The sequence below is a fragment of the Athene cunicularia genome (genome assembly GCF_003259725.1).
Source record: "Athene cunicularia isolate RWA chromosome 6 unlocalized genomic scaffold, athCun1 chr6_part1, whole genome shotgun sequence".
Lineage (NCBI taxonomy): Eukaryota > Metazoa > Chordata > Aves > Strigiformes > Strigidae > Athene > Athene cunicularia.
Genome location: NW_020799105.1, coordinates 12,451,387 through 12,465,554, shown reverse-complemented (window position 1 = coordinate 12,465,554; position 14,168 = coordinate 12,451,387). Strand labels below are relative to the sequence as shown.

Sequence of the window (14,168 nt, the reverse complement as noted above, 5' to 3'; positions counted from 1 at the left end):
GGGGGGGGGGGGGGGGGGGGGGGGGGGGGGGGGGGGGGGGGGGGGGGGGGGGGGGGGGGGGGGGGGGGGGGGGGGGGGGGGGCTTATTTAGGAATTAATTTATTTAAATATTCAAAGCAACACTGTCTGATCAACAGAGAGAAAAGCTAAGATGAGATGTCCTAGTGGCTCTGAAGATCCCTGAGCTGTGTATCATTCAAACTGTATTCTGTAATTCCTAAAGTCCTTTCTGCCACAGGAAGAATAATAATATCATGACCCTTCAAATCCACTTTGATGTCCTTGGTTGCCAGCTTTCCTAGCTGCCATTGAAAGCTGGTCCTTTGTAAAGCTGCAGAAAAAAGTAACATGCATTCAAATGGTTCACCAAATTGAATCGGTCAATATGCTTTCTGAACTACCAGGAGGTAAGCAACATTGATTCATATTCTTCTTTGCTCGTTTAGAAAACGATACTTATCCCCATCTGTTGTAGAAGATAACCAAAATAGTTCAACTTCGCTTAGAACCCTTTATAGGCAATAATGTCTGCATGTTTTAAAATTCAGATTATTAGACTAACAAACATTCAAACTATTCCAACCCAGACTTACTCATGTTTGAAGAATGAAAATATCCTGAACAAATTAGACGAGGGAGGAAAACTTATCAACTACTGATATAAACATTGCATCAGGTCAAGTCAATTCACTTTGGTAAGTTTTTCACATCTGCTTTCCCAGGGACCCAACATAAGCAGTTAAAAACAAATTCTTGGTGAATGCTGTCTGTCGAAAGTTAAATTCTTTTGCTATTCCCAGCTTGTGATCATTTAAAAGGAATTTTCCAAAGCATGGGCTAATATTAGACTCAAAATGAAGTTTCCATTCCACTTAGGCGATATTCTCACCAAAGTAACTACTGCATAATCTGATTGTCTTGGAGCTACTCGTTTAGATGCAGATGGACATACTTTAAATACCAACTCCACAGCACTGCTGAGTCTTATCTTGAGGAGACCTTACTCTACAGTGAATTAATAGAAAGATGATTTGTGATTTCAGAGGATCAACATTCATATTGTACTGGAAGTCTTCCACTGTGCCAGGTTTTATTTCTTTGCATTCCTTGCAAGACTTCCAGCTCTTTTTATCACTCAATGAACAGCATTTAAAAAAAAAAAAACCAACCAAAAAAAAACCAACACCAAAAAAACCCAACCACCCCACAATGGTGACTTCATAAAAACATGCAAGATTTAAGTAGTATTATCATTGCTGTTCCCCTGTTATTTCTCCAATTATATCCTTTCAGTCTAATGATGTTAAAAAAGAACTATGGCACAAAAAAGTCACACAGACAAACCAAATATTGTAATTTACTTCCCAATGCCTGCTCAGATATTGGTATATTTGCTTTCAAGTCAAAAGGTATGACTCCTTGAAGAATCATTTCTATCCCAGACCAGAGCAGCTCATTTGCACATGTTCATTCAGATGCGAATTCCCGAGGATCACCTTTTTCACACATTAATAAGTGGTAAGAGTGCTCAGAGTGTACAAGTAGGTAAAATAAAATTTTAAAATTGATGCTATTAACTCTGTGTTTCAGCTTTGATCAGAATCACCAAATTACAGCCTTCTCTTTCGTTTCTGTATTGCCTATGATAAAACTGAACTAGGTGATAAAATTTTACATTTTGAAGAGGACAGTCTTTCTAACAGTGGAGTCCTCTGGACACATCTACAAGCAATTGAAGAGATTAATGGAAACGGGATTGGGGAAGGACCTGAGGGTCTGTAATACCATGGGACATTGTGCAAGTCTTTCAGCCACAAAACCAGTTGTGTGCCCTTTACATCAGGGTGGTCCCCACCAACAAATTAGGATCACTAAAATATGTTATGCTGTCCCCATTTTAGTAGCTGTAGCACTCTGATCTGACCAACAGTACCTAATGTGAGACAAGAGACCAAAAGCTGTACCAGCTACTGATCTCTTATGCAAAGTGAACTGCTAAGGAATTAATTATGGATGGATATCAGACATTTTGCACTTTCTACAATGAAAATTAAGACTAGAAACTTCTTTTTTTCCTGGCTCTGCCATAATCTCCGATTTTTATTTTTTAATTTATTTACCAAAGCATTGAGACCATTGGAACTTGGCATAGTTTCAAATGTCATTGGACTTTTCAGTGGGTAGCACTGATGTTCAGCTCTACCTTCATTACTGGAAATATACGTTGCAGAGTTTATCTGTTGAAAATAGATAAATTACCCAAATGCAGGCTGTCACTAACCTTTCTTCCCTCTTGACTGTCAAGTTATCCTGTTTTGACTTTCATGAACTCATCACTTTGCTGGGGTCAGATGAATTTAAGTCAATCTAATTAGGCTGCCTCCAAAAGGCTCTGTTTTGCTCTCAAAGTCTTCTCCTTCCTTTGCAATGGCTCTAATGCTTAAACAGTCACTTGATGAGACAGACCAGATGCAAAAACTGCATTTCTTAGGTCTTTGCAAGTTAATTTATATCTAGATCCAATAATTTGGCAAAAATCATCAGACAGTGGAACAACCATTGGTGTTGGTGATGGAGGTGTCACAAAGATGCATTCCCAGACTGGATGCCCTCTCAGGCTGCTGCACAGTGAGTGTGTATATATATATATATATATATATATATATATATATATATATATATATATATATTCCACGTATGGAAGTAATCAAAGCAGAAAAGGCTAAAGGGAAAGCCAGAGGAGCACAAAGTTTTCCTTATACATCATAAAAGAGCACAACACAGCATGTGCCCAACTTTAAAAGTGGCCTGTGTGTAAAATAATGACTCCTCCGAGTGTTTTAAATAGAAATTGGCTACAGCTTTATTCAGACTTTATCAAGCCACTGGTATTTGTTGTACATTTCATTCAACTCAGAAAGAGAGGTTTCAACTGTATTTTCCACTGCTAAGAATATACAATACATAGCCAACAAAGAGCTAAATAAAGTAAATGTCCAGGTAAGAAAACCTGGACTGTCTATAGTATTCCTAGGGCTTTGAGAGCACAACACCAATTAAACAGTGAGAGCAAGCGTGCATGGAAATTATACAAATAACTTCTATACTTCACTGATTTTCTGGCCATGGTCTCTAACCACCTACATCTATGACATTAATTTTTCTTTAATCACCTAAGAGTTGATACAATGAGATTTATCAAGCAGGCAGGTCTGCGGCACTGCCAGATCTGATGATAAAGGCAGAAATGACCCAAGTGATGTGCAATAAGCAGCACCAGGAGAGAACTCTGGGTAGTGCTCTGACCTATAACTCTGTGGCCACAGGCAGGCAGTGTTTGCTTTCTGCCTCAGTTTCGCCCATCTACAGTGACAGTCAGTAGCATCAGCAAGAGTCTATGGTGCATATACATGGACACAGCTTGAGACAAAAGTCGTGACAAATGCTAATCCCTCAGTTACATTCACAGGCAACTAAAGGACCAAGGAGTTTTGTTAAAATAAATCTAGTCTCATCCCAATGCTCAAAATCTTGTCACTCATCTTAGATTTTGCTCTGACACTTCTGATTAATTTATCAAGCTAATTAAGAAATATGAAGATGCTTAGTGAAATCCACATGAGTCAGTGAACCTAGAATGAGCTCCTGGGAGTCCGTGTGATTAACTGACCACACAGAACAGCACTGGAAGAAATGCATGAAATACTGATTCTCTTACAGTACTTTGGTCATTCTTTGGAAAAGATACGGGGGAAAAAAAAAAAAAAAAATCACCCTTTGATCCTGAGGCATTTATACATTTAGAGCAAGGATCTCCAGAATATTTACATGCAGTTCAAACTAAAATGAAAACATCTACCCAAGTTCAACATCTGTTGTGGTCAGCACAGAGGGTCTTGTTTACATGAAGAGTTGCCATATGAATAGAGCTGTACCCACCCCACTCTCACATGTCACTTCCCCACAGACACAAGAAATGGTCTGATGGGAACATTAGGAATTCCAATAAATGCAAATGCAAAGTCATGAACCTGATACAAAATAACCACCATGCATTGGTACTGGGGATTGACTGGCTGGGTCTGCATAAAAGACCTCCATGGTCCTGGTGGACAAACTACACAAAGTCAGCAGCACATCGTTGCATCAGTGAAAGCTAACAGCATAATGACTACACTAGCACACGTGCAGCTAGCAGGTCAAGGGAAAGGATTATTCCCCTCTATTTGGCACTTGTGAGACAGCATCTGGAGTACTGACATCCAGTTTGGGGTCCTCCAGTACAAGAAAGACACTGACAAACTAAAGAAATCCCAGTGGATGGATGCTAAAATGGGCTGGGGCCCAGGCCTATGATGCACAAGGAAAAGCAGGGGGAGCTGTTGGTTCAGTCTTGCAAAGAAAAGGCTAAAAGAGGAGTCTTAAAAGTCTTTACATATCTCATAGTAGGATACAGAGAAGACAAAGGTAGATACTTCTTGGAGCTAGATAGTGATGGGACAAGAGGCAATGAACACAAGTTTCAAAAATGGAAACTCTCCTTAAATAAGGAAAACTTGTTTCCCATGAGGGTGGTCGAACACTGGAACAATGGCCGAAAGGGGCCATGAAATCTGTCTTTGGAGGTGTTCAACAGTGACATTGAGCCAACTTCAAAGGTAGTCTGCTCCAAAGAGGGGATTGGATCAGATGACCTCTCCTTCTACTGTGATTCTAAGAGATATTGAAGAAAGGCCCAACTGAAATCCCAGCCCAATCTTCATTTCTGATTTTTCATTTCTGAATTTCTGCTTAGGAACCTAAAAAAATTGCAAAAATCTTCAGTACACAGGGATGATACGTAAAGAGAGCAAGTAAGTTTTACTGATCTGGAATGCCACAATATGGCCTTGTAATTGACCAAAAGTAATAGCAAAATGACACTAGTAGACAGACTACAACCCCAGAAAATTATAATACTGCTAGCATAGCTTTGAAGCAAGATTGATCTCAGGAAATAAGTCATCCAACAACAGAGGTGCAACTCAGGGACTCTGAGCAGCGAGTAACAACCTTTATGTGACATGTATAAGCTCATATCATGAGTAAACAACTAGAGATGCCTCTATTTCTGCAGAAAGAAGTTTATGAATTTAGTAACTGGGAAGATTTGTATGTGTTATTTCTCCCATGCAAGAAGTTGATCCCACTAAAACCCCTCAGTTTCCTTTTATTAACAAAAAATCAGTGTTAAATCAAAGCTATGGTAGACATTTACAAAACAGAAGATGCCTGTTAAGTCATTTTGCAGTAAAAATAGAATCAGGTCAGTACATTTTTGTTCAAACAAGTAATCTGAGTCCATGTGCTGTTGGTGAGTGCCCTGGAACGTTAAGCTATAACCTGTTTAATATGCTACAATGACATGGAGAAAAATCCCAGGAGGTGTTCAGCTGCCCTTGAATTCGCTAACTAATGATCTGTGCTTCTGAAAAGTCCCCCAGTTTATTCTCATGCAACTGTTTTGGTTTTGACTGATTTATACAAAGGTAAACAATTTGGTCTGTCAGTGAGATTCACAGGTTCAACAATACATTATGCAAAAAATCCATTTTAAAAAATGTGTTGTGTAATTTAACCATTAAAAACAACTCCCTCTAGAATAGCACTGGCTTGCAAGCAATTATACTTAAGTAACAAGTGTTTTTCTAAATTTCTTCTGTGCAGCACAGTTCAAGGACATTAAATCTCTTTTGTATTAGCAGAAATTCGCATTCACGCTGTTTGGGTTTGCACTTTGATTATTTTCAATGGGGATATCAGACTGCTACTTTCTTCCCCTCCACCACTAACTGGTGTACACTGCCTCTGGGTTCACACCACCATTCACAGAATCAAGAAAAACCCAAAACTTTTGCACAAACATGATCTAGATTTAGGCTAGGCTTTTTAGATCCTGCTCTTTTCAGCAGCAAAATACACAATTTAAAAATATATATTTAGAAAGAAAAACCAATAACTAACATTCATTTAATACAGCCACATGAAACTCATCCAGACCCTCAAGGAAATGAGTGAAAGTACCAGCGCAACCACAGGGAATACAGTGATTCTTTGCCTTTAAACTGGAGAGCTTACAGTCTCATACAAACATTAACTAGAAACCACATCAGCCTTCACAGGAAAATTAAAAAGTAGCACTTTAAATAGAGTCTTTGTGTTAAAGCTCATTTTCGTGGGAGGACACCAAAAAAAGGAAAAATTAGGGAGAGTTTCAGAATTACTTCCTGACAGTGAATTGTATTTGTAAGGAATACTTTCCCAAGGGAAACAGCAGAAGCTCAGTTACTTGCAACTCTGAAAACTCAACTGGATGAAGCTCCTAGAAAGGCCTCAATAATTCTCCACTGTCCCGTGGCAGAGGGAGAAGAGATGAACTAACATTTTCCATCTCCAGCAGCCTATCACTTGGTGAAGGCACTCCAACTGAACTGCTGCTGCTTACCCTTCAATTCATTCTGGTCAGACCTTGGTGAGAAGCATGGTTTCAAACAATTTATTTTGCTGCTGCTGCTGCCTGCTGCTTCTAAGAGTGAGAATGTAGTTCTAGAAAGCTTCTACCTGCTGCAGCTTTGCATGCAACTGAACTGAACCTGGCAACAAACTCAGATCAGAAGCTGAGAAGTTGCCATATGTCCATGAGTAAGAGAAATTAGCTGAGAACCAGCAATAACTTGAGAGTAAGGAAAAAGGTCATTTCAACTCAGGGCTCTGCTATCAAAGCAGAAATCTTAGGGGAGAAATGGGAAAAGTGAGAACAATGAGGGAAAACTATTACCAGGTGTAGGCAGTCAGCAAGAGTGAAACTAAGGAGTGGAGAAGTTTCAGAACCTCTTTGAACATTAGTAATGATTCTCTTGCCATGGACAGTGTGCCAGTGCTTTACAGTCATGCAGTCCTCATCCAGTAGGGAATCTGGGCTGGATATGGCTGGGACTGACAAGGGTCCACAGGGGTGTAAAATGCACACCACTAGCTGGGCTCTTCTCAGTGTTGGCCAGAACATCCGATTTGAGCTTGGTAAATGGACAAACACAAGCTGCTTCCCAGAACTGGAAGCTAATGCCCTAGAGAAGTATCTGGTGGATCCAAAGTAGGAGAGGAAGAAATGGAAAATGTAACGCTTGAGAGAGAAAACTTGCAAAAGCAAAACGTTTTTGGACACCCCTTTGAGCCTCTAAGCTATGTACGAGGTTGTGATATCAAGACACTGGTGGCTTGAGATGAAAAACAGGCTGGAAGTTTAAAAAATAAATCAAGGAAGCACTTCAGGGAGTGCAGCAAACTAAGCTGATAGAAGAGGTGGCAACAATGAGCAAATATTGAGTCTGGAAAAAGACATCTCACTATTTGGTCTAACACCAAACAAAAAATTCAGATAAAATTTAAGGCAAGCAAACAGAATACTGAAGTCATTGTTGGTCATGGTTCAAGTCTTCCACACTAGATTCAAAAGATACTGAAGTGTGACATGTTGAAGTGATTTCCCCTGTTCATCCACTTCCCAAGGCAAGTAATGATCTTTTGGAAAGAAATGGAAGAAATGTATCTCCCTACTGACTTACACCTCCACAGCATGGTCAACAAGGATTTTTTTTCTTCGTGTTCAAGGGCCCTAAAAAAGGAGCCACGCTAATTTTATTACTTCCTTGTTTGTTCAAGATTGTCCCCACTGATTTCAGCATTCCTTCTGGGATGAAGAGCGGGCACCAGCCAGCAAAAATGCAGCCAGCAGAGGGAGCGCAAAACCTTGGGTTTGCTAAACTCAAAGCTCCAGGTCCTTCCCAGACCTCAGTCCAGCAGCGAGCAGATGGAGAGGTCCCAGATTCTGGCATCGGTGGGGTCTGGGTGCTGACCTGCTGCTGAATCCGGGCAGATCTCCTTTGAGAGATGTATATTTCAGCCTGGGACTCCACAGCAACGACCAGCGTCTTCCACGGCCTGTTCCGTGTCTCCCTCTATAACTTTACGTTGCTGCTATGGCTTGTGCCCACCCCACCTTCCTCCCTCTCCCCTACCCTAGGGGGAACAACTTCTTGAGCCCTTCATAAGGTTGCAGGAGAGAAACTGTCACCTTGCTAGTCTCCTCCATCACTTCACCTGTCCAACAGGCTGCCTCTGCTAACCAACAGTTAATCCACGAAATAAAAACAAGAACATCAAGAGATGTTTATGAGCAACAAAAATAGAAGTTGATCCAAAACAACAATGAACTCTAATGACTTTGATGTTCAGGTAACCAAAACACGACACCAAAAGAAACAACTGCCTTGCTCTGTATCACTGCAGCCAAAAATCCTACTGATACAATCCTCCTAGAGGATTGCTTAGGACCCTGCCTCCCTCAATTCACACAACAAACTGATTTGGGGAGCTTCTAGATTTTCGCATTTACACCATGAGATTTTAAATGCAACCAAGGTAAAGTACTAGAAGGCACAACAGAAACATGTTTGGACATTAGGAAGAGGTTAGCTGAGGCCAGCGTGCTTACATAAGGACCTAAACCGTGCTGAGAGCAAAGCGTATGAGCTGAAAAGGAAGAGCAGCATCTTGGGACTGTGGGTTGTGAAAGGAACTGGAAGCTGGATGCAGTCTCTTTTTATTTTTTATTACCATCATCAGCTCCTGTAGTTTACTTTTAGCTCGCTATTTAGGACATAAATTTAAAAGGGTTCTTGTGTTACCAACATCTTAGATCATTAATATTCTATTTTAATGACCTGTTTTACTTCAGGCCATTTATATCACATGCAGTTTGCAATTCCAGCAGCTCAAAACCCTGGCTGGTCGATGGCACTGTTAGATTTTTCAAGCTCAGCACAAGGCTTTCTAATTTATATTGCGGCAGAAGCCAGGGGAAGCTTAACGAAAAGCTACCCTGTTAACTTTCTAAATGGTGACAGCATCCTTCACCCAGCAAGATTTATACAACCCCAGAACCACTTACAGGCATGTGCTTTCACAGCAAGCGAAGCCTCGGGGTAAACACACCTGTAAACACAGCCAGCACCAGTGACCTTGACTTTGCATGAGCACAGGATCGGGGCCACGTGAGCACTCATGCTCTGACACTGCACGTTTGTTTCTCTGAAATATAACGTGGGGCACACTGATTCACGCATTGCACTGGGGCAGCCACCATTAGAGACCAACTTCCAGTTGGTTCAACAGAAAACAAAGGATACAGCAGCAATTTGAAGGCATAAAAAAACAACCTTCTCCCACTGGCTTTGGGTCAGGTCTCATGAGGTAGAACAATGCAAGAATGGCAGCAGCAGAGCTGTGCTTCACACTGTCAGCAGACTCAATGGAAAGGGGGCAATATCCTCTGGCTGGAAAGTAACTCCTTTAGAGACTAAAGGTATGGCACATCAAAAAGTAGCAAAGTATCAGACAGACCCAAAGCCACAAATCAGAGAACCTCAACTGGAGCAACCATTTCCAACTTTCTGAAGCCTCCAGCAGCATCTTCACTTTGCTCCGGTGCAATTTTAGCTAACGGCACAGAACAGAGATGAATCCTGGACCCGTGCCTCTTTACTGAGAACACATACAGATGAACAGTTAGGGATATGAGACAGGAAAAAAAAAACCCAAACATTTAAACCACCCAAAGATGTGCTGAAACTAACAACAGCACACAGAAGAGCACCTGAGTTTTAAACTGGGCATCGCAGATAACTAACTGCCTGCAAACTGCAGGTTTTTTTCAAAATATTAATACAATAATGTATAGAGGGAAAAAAAAAACCACCATGATTTCTGCATTTTGCTAAAGTTTTAAGTAGATTTTATCTTGATGATGTGTTACTTTAAAATCATATCATGAAAAGAGGCTGAAAGGACTCCAGAAAAAGAAAAGATTAAGCTGCCTTGTTTAAAAGAGTGACAATACTGATGGCATATTTGAATGCATTCTTAGTATTATTGAATAAACTGCTACATACAGCTGCGATCCACTGACCTGATGTATTCCTCCTGCAACACTCTGACGAGAATATAGAATGACTGGCTTTGTTCCTAGGACTTTTCAATTACTCATATATGTAAGATTTTCAATTGAACTAGTAATACAACATGATCTTTCTATCCATACAAGGCAAGATTAATTTTCTCAAAAATGGTATTAATGGGTCAGATTTTAGAAATGGAGGCTTCAAAGATCAATCTGTGGCAATTACAGAGTGGTAATTACTGACTTAATAAAGCAACTTTTTAAAGTTTCCATTTGTGAACAGCCATCTAATTAGTGTTTCTTTGGCCGCCCCTGCATATCCCTCTGGGCTGAGTTTGCCCAGAGCTCTTGAAGGAGGAAAGAAATCTCTCAGATAAGACAGCAAATCCTTGCTCCTTCAGCAACAGCCACTGGAGAGAACTGGAAATAAGAGGTAGCCTTGCCCCTTGAGCAACAAGACACTGGAGATAAAATGAAGATAAGAAAAGGAGCCTAAAGCAGCAGGCTGTGAATCTGTGAACTTGCCACCACTTTTTTGCTGTGATGAAGAGTTCCTTTACTCCATAAGACTAAGGTTCAATAGGATCTACCCAGATGATGAAGAAAATCAGTTTGGAACTGAGATCACAGACTGTAATGAGTAACCCATACCAGCCGCCTTTCATACGTTTACTTCCTATTCTTTTAAGCAACTCCTTGATTTATTCCAGGTGAGCCTATCCCCAAATTTTACTGAAATATTTTGCTACAGTATTTATCACAATTTTCCTAGCCCAATGACAGAGACAAGAAGCAAAATGACAATAAAACGAATTAGCGGAATGGTTGCTCATTGTTTTATTTGAAAGTTCAGGCCAAAATGATTTCAAAGATGGCACATAAATCAGGGTAGCTCAACAGCTTTCCAACTGCTGGGTGTGGATGACAGGATAACATGTGACTCACACCTACATTACAGTATTATTCAAATTCTTCTTGTCAAATATTTACCATAAAAGTGAAAAGATGTGATATTTTAGTGACATGGGAATTCTGCCAGGATGGTATTTCTTTCATGATCTGCCTGTTTAGCTCAGGGAAGGCGCAGTGGAGTCAACCATGTTTTCTTCGGTATTCTGCAGAAGCCTCTATCATTATTTTAGTGCCATCCAAAATGAATCTGAATGTATTTGCTTCTAAATGACCTAAGTACTTAGTTTTAATAGAACTGACTTCGGGGACTTCATTTATTTTGACAATTTTATTCCAGAACAAGCTTTGTGGTGTAGCTTCTCATAAGGAAAGGGGCTTTTGTTCTAAACAGAACAGTTTTCTTTCAATCTCCTCAGGCAAGGGACAGATATCTATTGTCTGTTTAAAAAGACTGCTTAGCTTGTTTGCAAATATATGTGTCAGAGCATCTCAGTGATTTTATATAAGCCTAGGTTCTCATACTTTTCTACCAAAACCATGTAATAGCATTGCATCAATGTATCACAGGATACAAGAGCTCACAAGGGTCCGTTTGAATAATCTGTTACGTACAGCTGCGATCCACTGACCTGATGTACCCAACTCCTTCTGTAACACTCGGATGATAGAGTAAAGCACAACTCCACTAGCTAGGGAAATAACCTCAATTACCATTGTTGAACCCCGTGGCACAGGTCAATTTGGCTTCCCTTGAGAGCATAGAGGGTGAATTAAAACTCAAATAACCCATACAGCCTTGCCCACGAATCTGTGCCCACACTAAGAGTGCTCGGACTGTGCACAACACCAGCATCCTTGCATCCTTAAAACCCTCTGACCATGGAAATGGCCTCAGAGCAACAGTGTCCTCTTGTCGTGACTTCTATCTTGCATTTGTTTACTTTTAGCTAGGATTAGGTTGAATTCTTCTACATCCCAATAAAGTAAACCAGCTCTAACTTCTGCTAGAAAAGACATGGGCAACTAGGTCACGCAACATACATATGCACACTTCACTGATATTTTCCGTGACTGCTTGTAATTCCAAACATTCTGGGTATGCCCATACAAAAACATCAACATGAACCCCAACCAGAAAACCAGTCTACTAGGCTCTGAGGATTTGCTCTTAAATCTATAGTATAAACAACATATTAACAATAGCAGAACGGATATGTGTCACTGTCTGTGGTTCACAGGAAAATATCCAAGGATTAGGGCATGACAGAGTCTGAAGAAGCTAAGATTCACAGTCATAGATAGATAGATAGATAGATAGATAGATAGATAGATAGATAGATATGGGGGGTTTGTTGAGGATTTTTTTTTTTTTAACAGATGGGTCTAACATTTCTCATCTTTCCCTACTGCAATACCCTTACTTTCCCCTGTTGGATCTCCTACTGCATTAGAAACACATCCACACCTTTCCGCCCAGACCCTTGCTTGGGGCCTGAAAGGCTCTGGGGCTTCCTTCCTATATCTTCTGTCTGTTCAGGAAAGGTCCTTTCACAAATGCAGCTACTGGCCAGGTGATGCTGCCTTCACAGAACTGGTCAGGGCTGAGCTCTCATCTCTACCTCAGGAGCAATAGGAAAAATTTCACAAAACTTAACAGAAACATGGTATTTCTGACTTTTCTAACTCAACAAAGCTACAGAGGACTAGGACAAGGTAAGGAACAAAATAAAGAACAAACTGACAAAACCTAAAACAACAAAAAACCCAAATCCCTCCCAAGCAACCTCCCCCACAGCTGTAGGAGTGCAGACCCTATGCCAGCCCCTCAAATGACGCGAGACAAACTTCAAAACATTGCTATAATTTCCACTTGCAGGAAAGAGGCGGTCATCTTTTCATGACAAAGGAAAAAAACCCCACAAATTTTCTAGAAAGCTATGAATAAAAGTGATTACATAAAGCCCTACTTTATACTGTGCACAATTTATGTATTTCCAAGTAGAGCTCAAATAGATAGTCTAAATAACATGGACTATGTATGATCTACGGCTCTGCATCTTTACACACACCAGGTTAATAGACACAAATGTCCTCATCCTTCCAGGCCTTGCAGAAGCCGGGAGCCTGGCTATGCACACTGAATCACTGTCCTTACAAGGGTTAGACAAACAGACCAGCAAACCCTGGCGAAAAGGAAATGCATTTTGAGTTCACAGTGGGGCTATCACTTGGCTATTTCTGTAGTGCCTGCATCTAAAAAAAGATCTAGTTCACACAAGTAGCTATTTTACCTTACTGTCCCACAAGATCTAAATGCATTTTTTCCGATTACACTTTCCCACCATAAAATACACGACAAAATGTGACAAATATTTTAAAAATATTCCTATGAAAGTATTTTGCTTATATATAGAAACATGAGTATATATGGAAACATACAAAACCCTGTGTTTATATATAGATGTCTCCTCACTGTATTACTAATATTAGTTCATGGAACTTAAGTCACACACGACAAAAAAAAAAAAAAAAAATTTCAGTTCCAGTGAGCTTTGCCATAAAGTAGACAAAGCAGAAAAAAACACTTGGATTTATGATAATCTCTGTATGAAATGCTGAATGGTAAATTCCCTTGAGAACTTCTCTGACACAAGAAATACACAACAAAATAAACAATCTAGGAGATAAGTCCAAGAGGCTCACGGAAGATACATCTAGTCCACATCTTGTTTTTCTCCTCCACTCCACCAAAATCTCTATCATGAACCACAAGAGAGGGGCAAAGCTGTCTACCTGGGGCCTAAAGCCCATCTCCCGGGGAACAAAAGACCATCACCTTCACTAAGATCCTGGGCATTTAAAGTTCTTTTAGAAGGAACGTTTCAAATTACTACCTCAACTGCTACCCTTGTGAGAGTTCTCCACACTATAATGCCCCTTCTGTATAAAAGAAATATATATTGATAGTTACATGAAAGTGATAGAAGTTCTACATAAGAACTTATTTGCACAAGTCAGAGGGGTTTGTATTTTATTCTCTCACCATTGTTTGCTGTCCCAAACATCACATTTCTTGCATTTAACCAAAAGAGAAATGTAAAATTGAGTAATCCATTTCAGTGTTTAAGCTGAGGGAAACTAAACAAGCAGAAAATATGAGACAGGTTTTTTTTTTTTAATGGACCAAATTTAAATACTTTTTCCATACCCCCAGGGGAATTAGCAAAATGGATGAATAATAGCCCCCCCCCCCCCCCCC

General features: G+C 40.2%; 1 protein-coding gene across 1 annotated transcript in view; it reads right to left on the bottom strand.

The window, feature by feature from the left end:
- CNNM2 (cyclin and CBS domain divalent metal cation transport mediator 2) overlaps positions 1 to 14,168 on the bottom strand; it is a 129,219-nt gene that overhangs the window by 30,772 nt on the left and 84,279 nt on the right. The window lies entirely within an intron of this gene.